The sequence below is a fragment of the Pinus tabuliformis genome, chromosome 5_2, assembly GCF_031772625.1.
Source record: "Pinus tabuliformis cultivar Carrire ecotype Pingquan chromosome 5_2, CPIR1, whole genome shotgun sequence".
Taxonomy (NCBI): domain Eukaryota; kingdom Viridiplantae; phylum Streptophyta; class Pinopsida; order Pinales; family Pinaceae; genus Pinus; species Pinus tabuliformis.
Genome location: NC_142306.1, coordinates 716554960 through 716580320, shown reverse-complemented (window position 1 = coordinate 716580320; position 25361 = coordinate 716554960). Strand labels below are relative to the sequence as shown.

The following is a 25361-nucleotide window of genomic DNA, read 5'->3' as shown; positions in this document are numbered from 1 at the left end:
ATAAAAATAATAGTTAGTTATCAAAGCTATTATACCTAACTATTAGAGTAATTAATAGTTAATTATAAAATTATTAAAAATATAAAATATTAAAGTAATATATAAATAGCTAGATATATTTTTATTAAAATAAAAGTCAAAGGGACTGTTTCATACACTAATAAAATTTTAAATTAATAGTTATTTATAAAAGCTAAATATATAAATATTAGAGTGATTTAAGAGTATGATAATAGAGTAATTTAAATTATAATTATGATATTATAAATATATAGCTAAATAAATTAATATAAATTAATAGTAAATTATCAAGATATTATATTAGAGTAGTTAGTTATAAAAGTTATAAATATTAGAGTAATATATAAATAGTAAGTTATAATTTTATTAAAATGTAAGTTAAAGGGAATTATATAATAAAGTAATCTTAATTCAAAAGTTGTTTATAAAAGTTAAATAAATATATAAATATTATAGTAATTTAAAGGTTAGAAAGAATATTTTAATATTTCAAGATTAGTTTTTTTATAGCCTAAATAAGTGTTATTACAATACCTTTAACAAAATCAACCTCAAAGAACAAAGGCGACAAGAAACATGAAACCAGGGGAAAAATTTCTTAAAAGACAACAAGAAAAAACAATAAATAGGGAGGGGAAGGCACGAAGACAATGCTTAGGAGGAGAGGGCTGGGACCAGCAACTACTGATCTTCCAGCCATCCTCTCTATTGAGATTGTTCAGCCTTTTTCAATCTCAAGCACTTCCCTAAATTTCTAGTGATGGAACTGATCTTCCAGCCATCCTCTCTATTGAGATTGTTCGGCCTTTTTTCAATCTCAAGTGCTTCTCTAAATTTCTGGTGATGGAACTGGGACACTCTAGCAATCACATTAGCCTCCTCGATGCAGACATGATGATTGGTCTTCTCCACATGCTTTGCTAAAGTAGAAGACCAATCATCATGTCTGCATCGATGAGGCTAGTGTGATTGCTAGAGTGTCCCAGTTCCATCTCCGGAAATTTAGGGAAGCGCTTGAGATTGAAAAAAGGCCGAACAATCTCAATAGAGAGGATGGCTGGAAGATCAATAGTTGCTAGGTCCCAACCCTCTCCTCCTAGGCGTTGTCTTCCTGCCTTCCCCTCCCTATTTATTGTTTTTTCTTGTTGTCTTTTAAGAAAATTTTCCCTTGGTTTCATGTTTCTTGTGTCCTTTGTTCTTTGAGGTTGATTTTGTTGGAGGTATTGTAATAGCACTTATTTAGGCTAATAACATAAAGAAACTAATCTTGAAACTAATCTATGATAATTTTAACACTTAAATAAACCATTAATTTTAAATATTAAACTATTCTTTCTAACCCTTAAATTACTCTAATATTTATATATTTATTTAACTTTTATAAATAACTTTTGAATTAAGTTTATTTTATTTTTAATTTATTTTATTATATAAGTCCCTTTAACTTACATTTTAATAAAATTATAACTTACTATTTATATATTACTCTAATATTTATAACTTTTATAACTAACTACTCTAATATAATATCTTGATAACTTAGCATTAATTTATATTCATTTATTTTTTAATTTATTTAGATATATATTTATAATATCATAATTATAATTTAAATTATTCTATTATCATACCCTTAAATCACTCTAATATTTATATATTTAACTTTTATAAATAGCTATTAATTTAAAATTAATTTAGTTTATAATTAATTTTATTAGTGTATGAAACAGTCTCTTTAACTTTTATTTTAATAAAAATATATCTAGCTATTTATATATTACTCTAATATTTTATATTTTTAATAATTTTATAACTAAATATTAATTACTCTAATAGTTAGATATAATAGCTTTGATAACTAACTATTATTTTTATTAATTTTGTGTTATAATTTATTTTTTAATATATATTTATAATTGTAAGTGGATAAAAAGGGTCTATTTACTTTAATAAGAATTTAACTAACCAGGGTAACTTATTTAATTGATATACTCCTAATCCTGTCCTAACTAACCAGTCAAATCTAGTCGTTGTCAATATATTCGTTACCTGGTCAAGGAATATAGCCGTTGGAGGTTTTTCTCTATCTATTTAACATGCAAAGCATGATCTGTTCTTTCAACTTGTTCTGACTATGAACCACACTCATTGTTTCGAAACAGGTGGACAAATGAAATATCTTGAAAAATCTCTCATAAACTTAATATGGATTACAGAAACCTCAATTCAACAATAAAATAAGATAATTATATTTATGTTTAAGCACGAGAGAGTTCATAAAATAAAATAAGATAATTATATTTATGTCTAAATAATGACCATAAAATAGCTCAAAGAAACTATGGAGCACAATAATGTCAAAGAAACTATTCAGTGCAAAGTAAGAGAACCTCAAAACAGGAAAACTTTATTAAGTACAAAGTAAGAAAACCTCAAAATAGGAGAACCTTGTTTGCTGAGTATAATGATGTCCAAGAAACTATTAAGTACAAATCAGAGGAACCTCATCTGCATGTGTTTTTTAAAAAATATCAACTCGTTTGCACCTGTGTTTTTTAAATACCCGCTCTTATTGCATCAGATTTAAAAGAAATAATTTTTTATTAAATAATTTCCATATTACTTCTGACTTGAGGATGAACCACATTAGCTGGTTGGAAACATCACCCAAATAATACTGATGTGATTAATTTGAAAAACATGCTTACTAAATTTAAGTAATATTGGAAGATGGCTCACCTATTTTAAATATTTTTTTTTTCTTAATAATTGAAAATGAAATTGAGATCTACGCGGCAAAGAGGATCGACGCTCTGCTAGGGTTCTGAGCGACCCATCAACGGCGCCGACAGTACACCAGGCAAGACCATCTCAGGGGGTGAGAAAGCCTCTGCAGCGTTTCAGAGCTGCAGAGCATTAAGGCTACGCTATGGCACAACCTCTGGGGGGGGCGTCAGAGCCCTCCCCGTCGCAGCAAGTTCCTGCGCAAAACGTCATTTTTGGTTCAGTGGACAAAGATATCTTGAACAGGGGGAAAAAACCCCAAAATGATAATAAGGAAAATGGAAGACGGAAAGAAGGAGACAGCGGTCCACAAGAAGGAACAGAAAAGCCTGAAGAAGGTCCGAAAATTTCCTCAACAACGTGCAGACCAGTGGCCAAGGAGCGGCCACGAATAGAGCTGCCGGGAGACAAGATTGACAGAAGAATAGAGTATATGCGAGATCATGCCCTCATTGGGAAGTTCATAGGGTTCTGGCCTACTGAGAAAGCCCTATATGGTTGGATAGCGGCGAAATGGAAACCTAAAGGAGATGTCACTCTGCAGCTAGGGCCGAAAGGCTTCTTCACAACAATCTTTTTCTGCCTGGAGGACAAATACAGAATACTAGTAGAAGGGCCCTACTTTTTTAATTCAGCTGGATTATACCTGCGGGAATGGATCCCCAGATTTAACCCAGACAAGGAAGATCTGACGTGGGCGCCAGTTTGGATCAGATTATACTCTCTCCCGGACGAATACTGGGATGAGGACATACTCAGAGGGATCGGAAATGGGGTGGGAGAGTATATCAGAGCGGCAGAAGAAACCAAATCTCGTAAGTACATCTCCTACGCTCGAATATGTGTTTTCATTCGCCTCAATGAAGCTCTTCCAGAGTCGGTAACTCTCGCCCATCGAGATGAAGAATGGATCCAGCCTCTCGACTATGAACATGTTCCATTTCGGTGTAGAAAATGTCATGCCCTAGGACATCTCTTTAGGGATTTCCCTCAAAATGTCCAAATCAGCATCCCTGACTCTTCTGATACCCCTGCCCAGGACGGCTTTACTAAAGTCTCTAGCAGGAAGCGCTCTCACAAAAAACCCCAAAATGGGTACAAACCCCAGCCCAACAAATCCCATGGCCCAGTAACCAAGAACAGCTTTGATATTCTTGGACAATCCTCAGATGAACTCCCTACCAATGTTGATGCCAACCCTGATCACCCATCTTCCTCTTCACCTCCCCCTCCATCTAAATCCCCTCCCAAATCTCCGCCCCCCATCATCATCCCTACCATTCTTAAAAGAGATCAGAAAGATACTGCAGAGATCCTCATGGAAATGGAAGTTGACGAAAAACCAGACCTCCCCCAGAATCCAGAGACCAGCATTGAAGACAGCAATCAAGTGCAAATAATGGAAGAAGAGCCAGAAAGCATAGATCTGAATGGCTTAGACATCCTGGAATTAGAACTTGCTTGCAAAAAGAAAGCATACGATTCAATTCCAGAGCACCAACTTAATAAGCTCGAAGTGATCATCTCACGAGCCTATCATCAGCACCAACTCGGGATACAACCAGGAAGCCAATGGGATGGAAATCTGCGCCCAAAGGACACAAAAAAGAGAGGAAGAAAGACAGATCTGCAAAGAACAATAGAGATTGGGAAAATCCTGGTAGACTCAGGCAGATATGCAAAGTTGACAAAGTACTACAAGCCCTCTGTCAATGGTTAATCATGAAGCTGGTGTCTTGGAATATAAGAGGGCTAAACAGCCCCGGAAAACTCAGGATGTTAAAAAACATGATAAAAAAGGAAAAGCCACAAATGTGCTTTCTCCAGGAAACTAAGTGTAATAGTACTACGCTAGGCAGCATTCTTTCAAAAGCCTGGCCAGGATGTCGGTCGGTTGCAGTAGACGCCTCTGGAGCTTCAGGAGGGCTAGCAATAGCATGGAATACCCAAGCGGTATCCCTCTCAGATTTTCATGCAGCACACTACCTTATACAGGCGACCTTTCACATTTTGGGCACCAATATTCACGGCAACCTATCAAATGTTTACTTCCCACAAGACACCGGAAGTAAGGTAGCGCTCCTTGACACGATTGAAGCTCTAAGTAACAACAGAAGGCACCCACTTTGGATCGTTGCTGGGGACTTCAACATGATTACTAAAACTGAAGAGAAGCTAGGAGGGAGGAGTAGAATGGAACCTGAAGTCAATCGCTTCAAGGAATTCATCCAATCGACATCTCTCATAGATATGCCGTTTTGTAATGGCACCTTCACTTGGAGTAATCGCAGGGCTGGCAAACATCAAATCGCCTCCAAACTGGATCGCTTCCTCCTCTCAGACAACGCGGTCCACTTAGGAGGAGACATCTCAGCAGCCATTCTTGCTCACACAGGATCGGATCACTGGCCAATAGCTCTACAGTGGCAAAGACCAGGTAACTTAATCAAAAGACCCTTCCGCTTTGAAGGATTCTGGCTTACGCATCCCACTTTCAAGGACTTTGTCAAGACCACCTGGGCCTCGTTCATTCCCCCAGAAGGAGCAAAAATGTATCAATTCCAGCAGAAGTTAAGATTTCTCAAAAGTCACCTAAAAAGATGGAACAGGGAAACCTTTGGAAATATCTTCGAGGCGCAGCAAGAGTTAACTCAGGATCTGGAGGTTCTCCACCAAAAGATTATCTCGGAGGGGCACACGGAAGCCACTCTGGAGCAGGAGCGACTCATCCATAGCCAGCTGGAGGATAGAAGAAAGCAGGAAGAAATCTACTGGAGGCAAAAGTCAAGAGTCAGATGGTTGAAGGAGGGGGAACGTGATACCAAATTCTTCCACAGAAATACAGTTCAGTGAAGAATGCATAACATATACCCTTCATCCAAGACCAAACGGGGGCAAAAGTAGAGACACATGAGGAAATTAAAGAGGTGCTCCTCAATCACTTTCAACAGGTCCATCAAGAGCAAAGAGAAGACCGGCGACAGGCCATTAGCAAAATTACCAGCAATGTTCCAAAGCTCATTACGGAGGAACACAATGAACTCCTAATGCGCCCTATTCTTCCCCAGGAAGTGGATGAGGCAATGACGCAGCTCAAAGAAGGTAAAGCCCCTGGCCCAGATGGATTTACTACCACATTCTTTCACTCTTTCTGGGATATGATAAAGGAGGAAGTCTCACAGATAGTTGAAGAATCCAGGGCTACGCGCTGGCTTCTTCCCTCTCTCAACTCCACATTCATCACTCTCATCCCCAAAGAGGAGGACTCCATCACCCCTGATAAATTCAGGCCAATTGCCTTATGTAACGTCATTTACAAAGTCATAGCAAATCGACTCAAACCCCTCCTTCCCAGGCTCATCTCTCCGGAATAGTCAGGGTATGTGGAAGGACGACAAATAATGGATGGTATTCTACTCACTCACGAGATCATTCACTCCCTCAAGCACTCAAAGCAAGCAGGTATGCTTCTCAAATTAGATCTTTCCAAGGCATTTGACAAACTAAGTTGGAATTATATACATCATATGCTAAAAGCTTTTGGTTTCTGCTCCTCTTGGGTCCGATGGATCATGAGCCTAATAACTTCCACTCATTTTTCAATCCTTGTGAATGGCATTCCCTCCCGCCCCTTCAAACCCTCCAGGGGTATCCGGCAAGGGGATCCCCTATCCCCCTTTCTCTTTGTTCTTATGGCTGAAGGGTTAGGTCGTCACATTAAACAGGCCCTCCATTCTCATCAGATCAAAGGCATCTCCGTGCACAACTCCTCAGCCACCTCTCATCAGCAGTTCGTTGACGACACTATGCTTTTTGGTTATCCCTCTGTTCAAGAAGCCCTCCGTCTTAAATCCCTCCTCCAGGATTTTTCGGAAGCCTCTGGCACGCATATCAACTGCTCTAAATCGCAGGTTTTCTTCTTTCATACTCCACCTTCGGTCAAATCTGCTGTAACTCGCATCTTGGGCTTCCCCTCTGCTTCCCTTCCCTCCAAATACCTGGGCGCACCCCTCACGGCATCAGCCATTAAGCAACCTGCATGGCGCTCCCTTCTTGAGAAACTTGATAACCGTCTCAACCTCTGGACATATAGATCTCTTAACTTAGCCAGTCGAGTTGTTCTCATCAAATCGGTCCTGCAGGCAATGCCTCTGTACTTGTTCTCTATTCTAGCCGCGCCAAAGTGGGTTCTAAAAAGCATAAGAAACCTTCAGCGTAATTTTCTATGGAGCAGCTCAGCCACCAATCGCAAATGGGCCCTGGTTAAATGGACCAATGTATGCATGCCCAAAGACAAGGGGGGCATTGGGCTAAGGGACCCTGAGTACAGCAATTCTATTATGAATGCCAAGATCTGGTGGCAATGGATCACTAACCCAGATAAGCCCTGGGTCAAAATCTGGACAGCCAAATATGCCGGGAATAGACCTCAAGAAGAACTCATCAGATTCATTCCTACCGAAAAGGGATCTCTAATATGGAATGCCGCCAAACAGCACTATCAGTTAATTCAAAAGCACAGCTTCTGGGAAATCAGGAATGGACGCACTGCAAGATTTTGGACTGATGCCTGGAACCAAATGCCCAAACTCAAAAATGTTCTTCACCCTTCTTTGATACCAGATAGGCAGGAGCAGCAGCAGGAAAAAGTTCACCAATTCTGGTCGCCGGAGATGGAGTATGGTTTTAGAAAATGGAAACAGAGCAACCAAATTCTCAACAGCACAGATGCTCGGAAGGAAGAAGAGCTGAGGATCGAGCTAAGGAAAAGAAGTATAAGGCAGGATAACGGTGGGGATATCCTCAGATGGGGATACCAACCCAAGGGATCCTACACTACCTCAGAAGCCTACAAGGTGATATGCAACTTCCCCACACCTCCAGACCCTTTGTGGAGCAAAATATGGGAGCTCGGACCCTGGCCAAAAATCTCCTACTTTCTCTGGCTGGTAGGACATAAAAAAATACTCACATGGGATAAGCTTAGAAAGCGAAACTTTCATGGCCCCTCGATTTGTCATAACTGCTTTCAAAGTGAAGAAACTCTCCAACACCTCTTGGATACCTGTCCTCTAGCCAATCAACTTTGGGATAAGGTCAGTTTCAGATGCCAAAAAAGATGCAGAGGGGAAAACGACATCATCAACTCCATAAGACAATGGCCAAAGCATCCCTACAAAAGCAAGATCCTCAACCATTTATGGAGTATCATCCCGGGGATCGTCCTATGGAATGTCTGGAAGGAAAGAAATCAACGCATATTAAAAAACAAACGATCTCCTACTGAAGAAACCTGGAGCAGGATACACAGGAACATACAAGAGACGATGGCGCTTCAAGTATGGACTAAGGAAGATCTCCCATCCACAGATAATGAACATAACATTCTAGACAATTGGCAGCTGCAGTTACCTCAAGAAACGCTCAAGAATAGCACACCTAATAGCAACATCAAGGACATCTGCCATTGGAAAGCCCCCCCTAAAAACTCATATAAGCTGAATTTCGATGGGGCTTCCAAAGGCAATCCAGGAGCAGCTGGATTTGGTGGCATACTGAGGGACCATGAAGGCACTCCTATGCAAATATATTTTGGGAACATGGGGTGGGATACCAATAACTCAGCAGAGTTGGAAGGGCTTTGGCAGGGCCTTCTGCAAGCTTGGAATCTCAATCTTCAACCCCTGATTGTAGAAGGCGACTCCCAGATTCTTATCAACATGGCCACCCGTATACAGAATGGCTCGCAAGCGAGGAAAGTAGCACCCAGTTGGAGACTAGAAGCAAGGCTAAATGACATAGCACAAAAGCTAAGCAACACTAGAGCTATCTCCTTTATACACACTAAAAGAGAAGGCAACAAAATAGCCGACCTCCTAGCCAACATTGGGGTCGAGACTGATCTCCCCCTTCTATTCGGAAGCACGAATATCATTCCTAACAGGCAACAGCTCCAGGAATGTGAAAGCCTGATCCAAGGAGAAGCTGTCTCCCCGGATGCGGGTGTCATCGAGCCAGGATATGGGGAGCCACATGCCCAGCATGTGCCGCCACGTGATGGACAAAGGATTTTAATGCCCCTCGCCGCCGAGACGTTAAGACGGGAGAAGCATAGCGGAATCCTTAATGAGGACGCTGGGAACGATGGCGAGCCTGCAGAGAGCATTCAATGCGGGCAAAATCCAAGGGAATGTCAGCTGGCTTAAGAGGGATGGAATGTTGCTGTTATGGGCTCAGAGTGCCGAGCAAGCTACTCAGATCTCTGAGGGAAAGTGTTGCGCCATTGATGCTGAGAGCGAAGACATTCATTCGGACGAGGTTTTCTCCCTGCTTGTTTATCCTGGGCTTTGTTTATGTACAGTTGAGCTCTGCCTCGAGTCAATTTGGGGACAACACTCAATTGGGAGTGAACGCAGTAACAACAGGCCCTCAAGCACTGCTCTGGAACAAGCTGAGGGCGTCGTTGAAACCATGGTGCGACTGCGTGAAAGAATGCCGTGTAGAAGAGGTACTGGGCGTGGTGAGTCTTCACGTCCCCCTGCAGCGGATGTCCACCATCACTGCTGCTGCTGCTATTGCTACAGAAGGGCGGGAGCCACACCAATTCCAGCCAGCCAGTTTTTGGAGGCCGACAGCTCCAATGATGGAGCGCCCATGCTTCCAGCGTTCGGTTCAGTCATTTTTACCCTGGGCAGCTCGCGGGATAATGTTGGCATTAACGCACACATCTCAGTTCTTTTTACAAAAGTTCCTGAGGAGAATGAAGAAGGAACGCAACCGGTCTCCGCTGAGGTACTTCCAGAGGGCAATAGGGAGAAACGCCTAGTGGTGCAGCCATCAAATGTAGAGGGTAATTCAGAGAAGGAGCTTCAGCAAGCCCCTACCCGACCTCAAGAGCAAGAGAAACCGGCCCCCGCGCAGGATCCTATGGCAATGTGGGCAGGCATCCCAGAAGGCCAAGGCTGGAGCAGAATTATTGAGGAAAAACCTGAAGATTAATTCCCAGAGGCACTCTCTGGCATACATTTCTCTCTCTCAGGTCTGGTATAGGTTCGGGGTCTTGGCTGGTTTTTGGATTATGCTAAATATCTATGTTTGTATCCTTTCAGTTCTTGTTCATGTTCATGTTTACTATAGTATGGGAAGTAGGCCTGGCAAAGTCTGTTATGCGTGTTTTTGTTGGATGCCCCTGCGCGGGCCGTTTTGTTACTACCTGGGAACATCTCTGTGTCATGTGTTTTGGTATAAACTGGAAGTGCTGCCCTTGCGAGGGCGAATTCTGAGTCAGGTACAACTACCCAAGGTGCCACAGTTAGCCCTGGACAGCTTGTCTTTTTGAATGTAATGTTTACCTGTATATAATATAATATATTAGCTAGCTTTGCCGAGAAAAAAAAAATAATTGAAAATGAAATTAGTATTTTTTAATTAAATCTCGTGAAAAAACAATTTAAAGAATGTTTTTTTGATTTGATTTAATAATAATTTAAATAATAAATTTCATGTTTTACATAATAATTCATAGTACATTAACGAGTGATGAATTGGCAATGAATAATTTATTTTTAAAAACAATAAAATTACATATTTTTACTTAAAATTTGGTGAGAAAAATATTTTTTTTTATATGATATATTTTGAAGTTATTAGATTTAGTTGTAAATTTTAATAAATATTGAGTTAATTTAACCATAGGTGAATCTTTAATCCTTAATTTTTTTCTTTTCTTTATTAAATATGATTTTGATTGATTTGATAATGAATTATTCTTATGTTATTTAAAAAATAAATTTAAAATTACATTTCAAAATAAATTATTAATTTATTATTTAAAAATAGAATTAACATATATAGATATATATTACCAGATTCAAGATTTACTCTTGGAGTCATATTATATTAATATAGATTTATTTTAAATTTGGATTTATCAATTAGTGAGATATTCAAAGAAAATTTGAGAAAAAATTTGCATATCACAATCATTTTTCCCAACCACTCAGGATAAACATAATTATTCTCCCAACCACCTAGGATAAACCTCATTGACTTATCATTTTTATTGTTACTTTTATTACCTTTTTAATTGAGCTGAAATTATTTTTGGATCCAATACTTCATTACAAGATCTCATTTAATGTGTTACTACAACACTTTCTCTCAACCTAATCCAAAGAAAATACAAACCTAATTAAACCATAGTCAACTTTTAGAAACATCCTTAGGCCCTAAGGATGTATCATATACTTTTTGCACCAGCATAGATCCATAATCATCCTTCTGGAGGATGCATCATATACTTTTTACACCAGCATAGATCCATCTTAAGTACTGATCTAAGATGAGCATAGAGGGATCAAATTCCTACACGTGCAAACTTTTTTAGAGTGCAAAATACAATGTGTTATTTTTCATTGTTACTATAGGACCAAATAAAAATTGTAACCATAACAACTTAATTTTTTTGTCTATATATAGATATATATGAAGTTAATATTGACATAAATTAGTTAACATATATCTTCAAATAGTTTATTTAAATCTTTTGTTGAAATATATTTGAAAAGAATAAGATTTAAACATGTGATTCACACATTTTTTTACTTCTAATTACTTCACAACATATTCATTTTTTTTTATAGGTGACATTATTTTTCTATTTAGAATGTAATTTTTAATTTTAATTTTAAAGGGGTATGAATGGACAAAGAAACTTACACATCCCCTTATACTAGGTTGTAGAATGAGTCTCTTGGCTCAATAAAGGGGCACTAACAGTTGTACAAACTTACACGCCCCTCATATTGGGTTGTAGAATGAGCCTCTCGTCTCAATCATTAAATATTTTTCAAAATTATAATAAGGAAAAAATAAAATATTACAAACTAAGTGTCATTATTAGATTTCCTATATCCCCAACAAATTGATCTTGTATCAAGATTTCCACTCAAACTCTCTTTACCAAGAGTCAATTGTAGTAGTTGTTGAACTAATTACAAAACCTAATGTGTCCACACCATTATCACTATAGCTACCCTAGAGGAAACCTCTCTAACTTCTTCGACTACCACAGGTCTTGTCTCCAGCATGCCTACTATACCTCCCTCGAGGAAACCTCCATAACTTCTTCCACTACTCCACCATCCCTGCTCAAACCATCTTCTCCTTTTGGTAGAACAACCCAAGATAGCTTTTTCCTCCATTTGGTCCAATGTAGATGCCTCCACCTCATTCATTGTGGTTTTCAAAGATCCATGTACATACTCATTGGGATCATGAATTGATTGGGTGTGTCAAAAAAAACAATGAGCTAAACGTATTCCTCATGAAAGCCTTGTGGAGCGAGGGGCAACCATGAAGGAAACTAGGAAGGGATGGAGATCTAGAGGTAACTAGATCATGAAAAATGAATGGCATTGCTCAAAGTAACAACTAGGGAGGTGGAAAATGATATGAAAGTGGCGTATCTTATCTTTTGCATATAATGGTTCTACAAATAGTAGAAAACCAAAAACAAAGTTCCTTAAAGAAGAAGGTGATTATCACACCCCTTTCATTACCTCAAATTTTGTAATATAATCAAGAACATATAATAATGAGTGCTAGTTATTAAAATGCAAATTAGCTCTATCTAGCAATATTTTGGACATCAAAGAAATCTGGTTGCAATGCAATGTATCCTAGTCATTCCTCATTTGGGTTTGGGAATGGATTGGAATAATAGCTATTGGAAATCATGCCCCCCCTCCATGTTACACTAAATAATCCAAAAGACCAAAGTGATCCCTCCATCGTAAACTAAATAATCGAAGAGACCAAAGTGATGACACTGGTGTTGGTGGCATCGCTTATAGTGATCATATTGCATCATTCTCATGACCACATGGGAGATTCCTCACGGGTATGTGCGCAACACCAAATGTTGTTGCATGTGGAAGAGAAATAATAGGTTCAAAAAATTAGTACTCGCTGTCAAAGTCTATAGGAACAAGCGTGGCAAGTCTGGTAGTTGTTGGTGTTCTGTTTGCTGGCTAATGTTATTCTGAGAACATTCGTTGGGATATTTTGAACTCAGCTAGCATGAAACAAGCACTAGTTGAAGGTGTTGTAAAATTTGGTTGTCCAAATATGTTTGAGCACTCGCCCATAGTTTATAGGCGCAAGTGGCCAATACTACGAATTGACATTAGCCATAATCAAATTTCAGTATGTTTTAATAAAAGTCTAATGTTTCGTTTAAGCGTTGTTAAATACCGCACATATTCCAAAGCACGTTGGGCCACCAGATTAGGATGGACGATGGTGGAGGAGTTGTGACCCCCTCTGTCACGCCCCTACACCTACGGTACTCTTCCAACCGCTTGTAGCAAGGTGCGACACCACCGAACGCTTTCTTTTCACCAATACTAACATTCGTGGACTACGCCTACTTTCACATTAACATTACTTAGCTTGTGTTTCGCAACCAAGTAAACATGCAATTGTCCTTTATACTTAATGAAGCCCATACTCATTCATTATCATCATGCAATTATAACAAGAACATCAACAATTGCAACAAGTATAAAGGGGAGGGGCAACTCCCTGTAATGTGAGTCTGCCCGTCAATTTATTAAGAATATTAGTTTACAATAAACAAGCGTGTCTTGACCGAACCAAGTCTCGCACTTAACCAAATAATACAAAGAGAGGCAACCCTACCTTTACAACTGTGTGCACCTCTTGCACAAAGGGTAGTGCTCACCCGAGCCACTAAATCCCCTTACCAAGTCCTGCAAAAATTTTGCACCTCAGAACCAACCTGGGCACACGTTGCCCAACCTTAATCTAAAATCTCCAAGTGCAAATCACCTTTGCGCACTCTACAAGTTCTGCGCATGAGCTATGCCCTTTACCCCAGTAAAACTGCGCACTAGACTGCGTCCTTATCTTAGAGTGAAGAGCTTGAGTTGATGATTGAATGAGCTCCAAGGCCCATATACTTATATGCTTCCTTGCATGGGTTACATGTGGGTGGCAGCCCCTTGGCCGACCCCCAAAACCATCATAACGCACCCATAAAGCCTTCTTCCAAGTCGGCTTGCCCTCACCACAAGCTCCCTTCCAAATCGTTGTATAAATCTCCCAACACTTCGTCATATTTACAAAGTGTCGCTCCATCGTTCATGGCTTTGTCATCCGAGTTCCATCACCGGAAATTTAGGGAAGCGCTTGAGATTGAAAAAAGGCCGAACAATCTCAATAGAGAGGATGGCTCGAAGATCAATAGTTGCTAGGTCCCAGCCCTCTCCTCCTAGGCGTTGTCTTCCTGCCTTCCCCTCCCTATTTATTGTTTTTTCTTGTTGTCTTTTAAGAAAATTTTCCCTTGGTTTCATGTTTCTTGTGGCCTTTGTTCTTTGAGGTTGATTTTGTTGGAGGTATTGTAATAGCACTTATTTAGGCTAATAACATAAAGAAACTAATCTTGAAACTAATCTATGATAATTTTAACACTTAAATAAACCATTAATTTTAGATATTAAACTATTCTTTCTAACCCTTAAATTACTCTAATATTTATATATTTATTTAACTTTTATAAATTACTTTTGAATTAGGTTTACTTTATTTTTAATTTATTTTATTATATAAGTCCCTTTAACTTACATTTTAATAAAATTATAACTTACTATTTATATATTACTCTAATATTTATAACTTTTATAACTAACTACTCTAATATAATATCTTGATAACTTATTTATAACTTTTATAACTAACTACTCTAATATAATATCTTGATAACTTAGCATTAATTTATTTAGATATATATTTATAATATCATAATTATAATTTAAATTACTCTATTATCATATCCTTAAATCACTCTAATATTTATATATTTAATTTTTATAAATAACTATTAATTTAAAATTAATTTAGTTTATAATTAATTTTATTAGTGTATGAAACAGTCCCTTTGACTTTTATTTTAATAAAAATATATCTAGCTATTTATATATTACTCTAATATTTTATATTTTTAATAATTTTATAACTAAATATTAATTACTCTAATAGTTAGATATAATAGCTTTGATAACTAACTATTATTTTTATTAATTTTGTGTTATAATTTATTTTTTAATATATATTTATAATTGTAAGTGGATAAAAAGGGTCCATTTACTTTAATAAGAATTTAACTAACCAGGGTAACTTATTTAATTAATATACTCCTAATCCTATCCTAACTAACCAGTCAAATCTAGCCGTTGTCAATATAGCCGTGTAGGAATATAGCCGTTGGAGGTTTTTCTCTATCTATTTAACATGCAAAGCATGATCTGTTCTTTCAACTTGTTCTGACTATGAACCACACTGGTTATTTCGAAACGGGTCGACAAATGAAATATCTTGAAAAAACTCTCATAAACTTAATATGGATCATAGAAACCTCAATTCAACAATAAAATCAGATAATTATATTATGTTTAAGCACGTGACAGTTCATAAAATAAAATAAGATAATTATATTTATGTTTAAATAATAACCCTAAAATAGCTCAAAGAAACTATGGAGTACAATAATGTCAAAGAAACTATTTAGTGCAAAGTAAGAGAACCTCAAAACAGGTAATCTTTATTAAGTACAAAGTAAGACCTCAAAACAGGAGAACCTTGTTTGCTGAGTATAATGATGTCCAAGAAACTATTAAGTACAAATCAGAGGAACCTCATCTGCATGTGTTTTTTAAAAAATATGGGCTTTTTTGCGCCTGTGTTTTTTTAAATACCCGCTCTTATTGCATCAGATTTAAAAGAAATACTTTTTTATTAAATAATTTCCATATTACTTTTGCCTTAAGGATGAACCACATTGGCTGGTTGGAAACATCACCCAAATAATACTAATGTGATTAATTTGAAAAACATGCTTACTAAATTTCCATATTACTTGAGTAAAAGTAATATTGGAAGATGGCTCACCTATTTTAAATATATTTTTTTCTTAATAATTGAAAATGAAATTAGTATTTTTTAATTAAATCTGGTGAAAAAAAAATTAAAGAATGTTTTTTTTGATTTGATTTAATAAGAATTTGAATAATAAATTTCATGTTTTACATAATAATTCATAGTACATTAATAAGTGATGAATTGGCAATCAATAATTTATTTTTAAAAACAATAAAAATACATATTTTTACTTAAAATTTGGTGAGAAAAATATTTTTTTTTATATGATATATTTTGAAGTTATTAGATTTAGTTGTAAATTTTAATAAATATTGAGTTAATTTAACCATAGGTGAATCTTTAATCCTTAATTTTTTTCTTTTCTTTATTAAATATGATTTTGATTGATTTGATAATGAATTATTCTTATGTTATTTAAAAAATAAATTTAAAATTACATTTCAAAATAAATTATTAATTTATTATTTAAAAATAGAATTAACATATATAGATATATATTACCAGATTCAAGATTTACTCTTGGAGTCATATTATATTAATATAGATTTATTTTAAATTTGGATTTATCAATTAGTGAGATATTCAAAGAAAATTTGAGAAAAAATTTGCATATCACAATCATTTTTCCCAACCACTCAGGATAAACATAATTATTCTCCCAACCACCTAGGATAAACCTCATTGACTTATCATTTTTATTGTTACTTTTATTACCTTTTTAATTGAGCTGAAATTATTTTTGGATCCAATACTTCATTACAAGATCTCATTTAATGTGTTACTACAACACTTTCTCTCAACCTAATCCAAAGAAAATACAAACCTAATTAAAGCATAGTCAACTTTTAGAAACATCCTTAGGGAGGATGTATCATATACTTTTTGCACCAACATAGATCCATAAACATCCTTATGGAGGATGCATCATATACTTTTTACACCAGCATAGATCCATCTTAAGTACTGATCTAAGATGAGCATAGAGGGATCAAATTCCTACACGTGCAAACTTTTTAGAGTGCAAAATACAATGTGTTATTTTTCATTGTTACTATAGGACCAAATAAAATTTGTAACCATAAAAACTTAATTTTTTTTCTATATATAGATATATATGAAGTTAATATTGACATAAATTAGTTAACATATATCTTCAAATAGTTTATTTAAATCTTTTGTTGAAATATATTTGAAAAGAATAAGATTTAAACATGTGATTCAAACATTTTTTTACTTCTAATTACTTCACAACATATTCATTTTTTTATAGGTGACATTATTTTTCTATTTAGAATGTAATTTTTAATTTTAATTTTAAAGGGGTATGAATGGACAGAGAAACTTACACATCCCCTTATACTAGGTTGTAGAATGAGTCTCTTGGCTCAATAAAGGGGCACTAACGGTTGTACAGACTTACAAGCCCCTCATATTGGGTTGTAGAATGAGCCTCTCGGCTCAATCATTAAATATTTTTCAAAATTGTAATAAGGAAAAATTAAAATATTACAAACTATGTGTCATTATTAGATTTCCTATATCCCCAACAAATTGATCTTGTATCAAGATTTCCACTCAAACTCTCTTTACCAAGAGTCAATTGTAGTTGTTGTTGAACTAATTACAAAACCTAATGTGTCCACACCAGTATCACTATAGCTACCCTAGAGGAAACCTCTCTAACTTCTTCGACTACCACAGGTCTTGTCTCCAGCATGCCTACTATACCTCCCTCGAGGAAACCTCCATAACTTCTTCCACTACTCTACCATCCATGCTCAAACCATCTTCTCCTTTTGGTAGAACAACCCAAGATAGCTTTTTCCTCCATTTGGTCCAATGTAGATTCCTCCACCTCATTCATTGTGGTTTTCAAAGATCCATGTACATACTCATTGGGATCATGAACTGATTGGGTGTGTCCAAAAAAACAATGAGCTAAACGTATGCCTCATGAAAGCCTTGTGAAGGGAGGGGCAACCATGAAGGAAACTAGGAAGGGATGGAGATCTAGAGGTAACTAGATCTTGAAAAATGAATGGCATTGCTCAAAGTAACAACTAGGGAGGTGGAAAATGATATGAAAGTGGCGTATCTTATCTTTTGCATATAATGGTTCTACAAATAGTAGAACACGAAAAACAAAGTTCCTTAAAGAAGAATCTGATTATCACACCCCTTTCATTACCTCAAATTTTGTAATATAATTAAGAACATATAATAATGAGTGCTAGTTATTAAAATGCAAATTAGCTCTATCTAGCAATATTTTGGACATCAAAGAAATTTGGTTGCAAGGCAATGTATCCTAATCATTCCTCATTTGGGTTTGGGAATGGATTGGAATAATAGCTATTGGAAATCATGCCCCCCCTCCATGTTACACTAAATAATCCAAAATACCAAAGTGATCCCTCCATTGTAAACTAAATAATCCAAGAGACCAAAATGATGTCACTGGTGTTGGTGGCATCGCTTATAGTGATCATATTGCATCATTCTCATGACCACATGGGAGATTCCTCACGGCTACGTGCGCAACACCAAATGTTGTTGCATGCGGAAGAGAAATAATAGGTTCAAAAAATTAGTACTGGTTGTCAAAGTCTATAGGAACAAGCGTGGAAGTCTGGTAGTTGTTGGTGTTCTGTTTACTGGCTAATGTTATTCTGAGAACATTCGTTGGGATAGTTTGAACTCAGCCAGCATGAAACAAGCACTAGTTGAAGGTGTTGTAAAATTTGGTCTTCCAAATATGTTTGAGCACTCGCCCATAGTTTATAGGTGCGAATGGCCAATACTACGAATTTACATTAGCCATAATCAAATTTCAGTATGTTTTAATAAAAGTCTAATGTTTCGTTTAAGCGTTGTTAAATACCACACATATTCCAAAGCACGTTGGGCCACCAGATTAGGATGGACGACGGTGGAGGCATTGCGACCCCCTCTGTCACGCCCCTACACCTGCGGTAGTCTTCCAACCGCTTATAGCGAGGTGCGGCACCACCAAACACTTTCTTTTCACCAATACTTATGTTCGTGGACTACGCCTACTTTCACTTTAACATTACTTAGCTTGTGTTTCGCAACCAAGTAAACACACATTTATCCTTTATACCAATGAAGCCCATACTCATTCATTATCCATAACAATTATAACAAGAACAACAACAATTGTAACAGTATAAAGGGGAGGGGCAACTCCACGTAATGTGAGTCTGCCCGAATCAATATATTATATAATCATCATTTTTACAATGTACACACTAAGTCCTTGGGAAACCCCAAATTTACACTTAGCCAAATTTCCACAACTTCGGCAAACTTGGTTGCCCAGCTTGTCTACACCTCCGCACGGTTGCCGCACGACTCACCAACCCGTCATTCACCTCGTCGCACGTCTTCATCAGTTCGCTCTTCATTTGGTCGCAAACGCCGAAACCGTGTATCCCTGCCCACACGCAGTCCCGCTTGCCAACTCTTGATAAACGCCCAAATTGTGTGCACAACACGTAGTACCCCCTGACCAACTCAATGACCTCCGGTTCCAACCTCTGTCTCACCTTCGTGCACACTTGCACGGTGGGCGGGCGCTCACCCGAGTCGCCAAGACACCCACGCCAAGTCACCACACAAACGCCTCTGCACAATCACCTCGGGCACGCCTTGCCCAACGCGTCCACCTCTCCACCAAGAGTTCTTCAGCAAGTGCGACACACTAGAGGAGCGCATGAGCTATGCACTCATCCTCCTCAAAACTGCGCACAAGTGAACCTACTCCAAGATAGAAGTAAGAAGTGCGAAGTGGGATTGTCCAAATGAGCTCCATCGCACTCATGTATATACACATCGCAAGTGTGGTGGTGGCTCGCCCAGCCGACCACCATATATTCATTTACACACCCCTTCGCAACGCTCAACGCCCACTTTCTAAGTCGGCCTGCCCGCCATCGCAAGTCGGCTTTAAGCCAAGCGCTGCACACTCCAAATCACCATATAAGTGCATCACACTTCTATTATTGTCGCATAAACGTCGCAAGGTTTCGTCGCATTTCTTCCGCACGCACGGTTCGTCACAATATTGCACGCCCGTGCACGGTCACCCGGCGCACAACTGTACCGCAGCTCCGAGGACCTTACATCCTCCTCCACCTGAAATCGTTGTCGTCCTCGACAACATACCATCTTGGTAGCCATCCATCAAGATCATCAATATCCATGATGTCAACTCCTCCACATAGTGAAACTATCATTGCATCATATGTAGAACCACCATCTCCACCATGCCTCGCCCTGGCAACCATCTGTCACCAAGGTCACCATACCAAGGTATACACCTCATCGATATGCCATCCATCAAAGATCATCTCAATCCATGATTGTCGATCACCTTGTCACAATCTCCACATGCTTCTCCACCATGGAAGGCTAGTCCCTCCATCCAAGCTACATGTCCACTGCAACATCTTGTGTCGACCTCATCATGTGTCATCATGTGAACTGCTGCCATGGTACTCCAACATAATGCTAGCACATCTCTGTACACTGTCGACCCCAATGTATGAACTAGTCGGATGGCCAATCCAACTGTCACGCTCAATCATGAGAATGCACATCCTCATGCCACCATCAGTTGTTTCTCAAGACATCCTGCCACATTCTCAAATCGATCAAGAATCCATATCCATATAAGTAAGCCATGCTCAGGTCCATGAAGTAGTCCTCATCTCATCTGCAACATGCGGTCCAAAGTAGTTGAGTCTCGGCTCAACCCATGCCCAAGTGTTGCCACCAAGGCATCATCATTGTCGTAACTCCATCACTCCAAAGTGTCTCATACCGATCATCCACATCAAGTCACTCTTCCAAGCCATGCCCATACATGTACTTTGAAAGTATGCATCCCATATTGCATCAAAGTCTCCGACCTCAGCTCCTCAATGCATCAAATCCTCTAAGTCCACCATGTATCAAGTCCCTAAAAGTCACAACCTCATGTCATCATGAGCTCCATGAATCAACTCACAAATCCAACCAAGTCCATGGCCTTGTTGTACAAGAGTGCACAACCTCTCCATCAACTCATAAGTAGTAAGTCTCCATGTCGCACTAGCAAATCCATCCGCACAACATCCCTGCCTTAGCACTCTTCCTTGGATGTTCATGACACCTCTACAAGTGCTCCCACACAATGTCCTTGCATAAGACTGCCATGCTCCATGCCTCCAACCTGATTTCCATGACTAAGTTGCCCATGTAGTCCAACCAAGTAGACCCATCACAACAATCAGTCATCCTCATCCAAGTCTACAATCTTCAGTTTAGTGAACTCGGTCACTCAACCATATCATCATGTCATGAGTCCCTCCATCATAGCTCCTCCACCAAAGTGTCCACCAAGACTATCTCTTGGTCTCGGCCATGACATGTCCACCCAAGCATCATCACAAGTGTGTGTGCCCTCCTCAACCTGTCCATGAGTCATGTTGGGCACTTAGCCAATTCTCCATGTGGCTAAAGCATCACCCGATCATCCACAACGATCATCATGTTCCTCCCTTGTCAAGGGCCTTTATACCTTCTGCCGTAAGGTCACAAACAACCCCAACAAGTCCTGCAACAATCGACAATCCTTGTTCCTCCATACAAGGTCTCATCATAGACATCCATGGCAAGATCCTCCATAGCATCGGCAAACTGGCTTTGCCCTTCCCTGCATACGGTCCATCTACCAAATGCCCAAATGAAACACAAGTATCAATGGTACTTACATCATCATCATGATGCTCTTCCTCATTCATCCATGTCTGCAAACCACACGATCCTGGTCCAACTTGATCATCCTCAAGTTCATCCTCCATCATGGTCATGTCTGCAACATCTTCAACTGTCACGACTTCCTCTTCCTTGTTAGCACAATCTGCAACTTCATCTTGCTCCATTTCCCAACCAAGCTGAATAAGTTCGCCTTCAACATTCTTTTCCAAGACTTCAAGCTTATCTCGAATCTGGGGATTCTCTTCTTTCAACCTGTTCAACCTATATAAGGTAAGCAAGAGCTTCCCTTTGCATTCTTCCAAACTTGCCATGCCTTGTCGTTCAGCTTGGCCCAAGCACTAAGCTTCACCCCTGCTAAACCTGTCTCACCATCTTCACCAAGTTTCCCTGCAATCATGAACCGGTCCTTGTTCCACTTATATGTGAAACTAGCTTCCTTCACCTGCAAGTACCTGCTTCCACTGTCATCAACTCTCAAGTTTCCAAGTGTACCCACACCTGCACTTCGTCACAAGAAACCCTACTCTAACACCAGCTCCAACCCAGCTCTGATACCACCTGTCATGCACCTACACTTGCAGTGGTCTTCCAACCGCTTATAGCGAGGTGTGGCACCACCGAACACTTTCTTTTCACCAATACTTATGTTCGTGGACTACGCCTACTTTCACTTTAGCATTACTTAGCTTGTGTTTCGCAACCAAGTAAACATACATTTATCCTTTACACCAATGAAGCCCATACTCATTCATTATCCATAGCAATTATAACAAGAACAAAAACAATTGCAACAGTATAAAGGGGAGGGGAAACTCCCCGTAATGTGAGTCTGCCCGAATCAATATATTATATAATCATCATTTTTACAATGTACAGATTAAGTCCTTGGGAAACCCCAAATTTACACTTAGCCAAATTTCCACAACTTCGGCAAACTCGGTTGTCCAGCTCATCGGCACCTCCGCACCGTCGCCGCACAGCTCACCAACTCGTCGTTCACCTCGTCACACATCTTCGCCGGTTCACTCTTCGTTTGGTCGCAAACGCCCAAACTGTGTATCCCTGCCCACACGCAGTCCCGCTTGCCAACTCTTGATAAACGCCCAAATCGTGTGCACAACACGTAGTACCGCCTGCCCAACTCAATGACCTCTGGTTCCAACCTCCATCTCACCTTCGTGCACACTTGCACGGTGGGTGAGCGCTCAACCGAGTCACCAAGACACCCACGCCAAGTCGCCACACGAACACCTACGCACAATCACGTCGGGCACGCCTTGCCCAACGCGTCCACCTCTCCACTAAGAGTTCTTCACCAAGTGCGACACACTAGAGGAGCGCATGAGCTATGCGCTCATCCCCCTCAAAACTGCGCACAAGTGAACCTACTCCAAGATAGAAGTAAGAAGTGCGAAGTTGGATTGTCCAAATGAGCTCCATCGCACTCATGTATATACACATCACAAGTGTGGTGGTGGCTCGCCCAGCCGACCACCATATCTTCATTTACACACCCCTTCGCAATGCTCAACGCCCAGTTTCTAAGTCGGCCTGCCCACCATCGCAGGTCGGCTTTAAGCCAAGCGCTCCACGCTCCAAATCGCCATATAAGTGCATCGCACTTCTATTATTGTCGCATAAACGTCGCAAGGTTTCGTTGCATTTCTTCCGCACGCACGGTTCGTCGCACCCGCCCGTCGCACTATCGCACGCCCGTCGTGCGCTCGTGCACGGTCACCCGGCGCTTAACCGCACCGCAGCTCCGAGGACCTTACACCCTCCTTCCCTAGTCTTTCAAACTTTAACGGAGCCGGGTGGGGAGAGGTGCATTTTTCAACTAGTTCTAAACCACTTTGGTGATGTGGCGGGCGTAGGATCATAGTAGGACCCCGAGTGGTTTCCAAAACCAGTTGGGAACCACCTGCATTCTGCTTATAGATACTGCTATATGACGTCAACATAGGATTTAGTCTATCAAATAAGGTGGCAGGTGGAAGGCTTGAACCGTCGACCTAGTGCTAGGCACAACAGCCAGCAATAAAGGAAGATCTTTATGTACCAGTGAGCTGGAAGACTTGGGAAATGGGAGCTCATTCGAAACATATCTAATAGGCCTGGTGGTATAATAAGGAACGTGCTTATCCAGTCTGTAATGAAGACATAATACACTACATTGCGTTTGGGTGTCCTCATGAACCACAGATTGCGTCTCACGTATCACTTTCATAGCTCCAAGCTTCTGAGTTTCACTATGAGATTCTGAGTTTCACTATGAGATTCTAAGTTTCACTATGAGTTGTTATTATTGAAAATGGTTAAATATTTTGATTTCATATCATTATTATTATTATTTAATTTTAAGGTTATGGGCAAGTTAGACACCAAATTAGTGTATGATTTTTTTTTTTTTGTGAGATAAGGGATCTATTTTTATTTAGCAATTCTACTGTTAAATCAACAAATACATATATACTTTACCTATAATTTTAAACACATGTTCTTAACCATTAAACCCACTCAAACTATAATAAACTTGTAAATATATTAAATAATAAACCTCCAAAATAAAATATTTGATGTAACATATAAAATTGATGTAGTTGCTCTCTCAGCACCCCAAGTTGGAGTAAATATTCAACTTTTGGTGTTCAATCCTACCGGTGAACGTGGTAAAGGAGAGGAGGTCATCCTTGTAAATCCGGAAATTTACAAGTACGCCAAAGAAAAAATAGGTATTTACAGAGGGTTTCTTGTCATTTCCAAAAATTTATGCCAATGTGGAGCGACCTATGTCAGTAAAAATCGAAGCTCCAGACATTAAGGGAAGAAACTCATTTTGAGTTTGAAGGAGTTCAATGTACATATTTTCCAGCATGAATATGATGACCTTTAAAGGATTTTTTTTTATTTTTTTTTGGATGCACCCAGACGTCCTCGAAACTATACAACCAATATTAAAGAATTTAGAACAGAAATATGAAATCAAAACATGTATGCCGAATCCTAAGCGATTTAAAGGTCAGATATAATACTAAGTCGTAATGGAGCATATTTCTTTCTATGCTTCAAAATTTTCTATGAGCATGAAGAGTGAACGTGAACTGTCACCAGAGAATGCAGAAATGTCTTCAAAGTGAAATTTATTTGCCCTCAGTTCATTGTCTTGGTGTGCTTGGCCATTTACACTCTGATTCCTTTAGAGGATATGAATAGCTACTCGAGAGCCCAATTCTATGGGTGGAATTTGTGGTCTTGTTTGTGTTAGTACTATTTTGAAAAATAGTTTTGAACCTTTGAGCTATAATTGAGGTCCATAGCTCTTAATCCTCTTTCGTGCAATGGTTTTTCAACCATGGTTACGGCTAAACGACATTACATATTTTTGACCAAGTATCTAATAGAATTGTCTTCGCTGGGTTATAGGCTAAGGCAATCAAGTATATCATCTCTGAACATTTGGACATAGGTTGACATTTTTTGGGCCATGGCAAAGTCTCTTGTTGTTGGTGCATAAATTCATGTTGGCACTTAGGTTTCCAGCATTGAACATATTTAAAACCATCTCGAAATGAGGAAAGTTCCGAGACATAATTGGTGTACTCATTAAAGTGTCACATTTTTCACGAAGTAAAACTAAGTATAAAACTATGAAAATGTCAAATGCAGAGATGATACATATTGTTGTAATATAATTCAAGTATCCTTGACTAACTATTGGTTAGAATAGGTGGCAAATGGTTAGTTGAGACAACACATAGTTGTAGGTGTCAAGCCTTTTCTTGTTTTTAGAAATCTGTTTCACGATTATAGGTAGA

The 25361-nt window shown here is 38.8% G+C and overlaps 1 pseudogene; it reads left to right on the top strand.

Annotated features, from left to right (window-relative positions):
- Positions 1-24575, top strand: part of LOC149161191 (peptide deformylase 1B, chloroplastic/mitochondrial pseudogene) — a 152569-nt pseudogene extending 127994 nt beyond the window's left edge.
- The last annotated feature ends 786 nt before the right edge of the window (positions 24576-25361 follow it).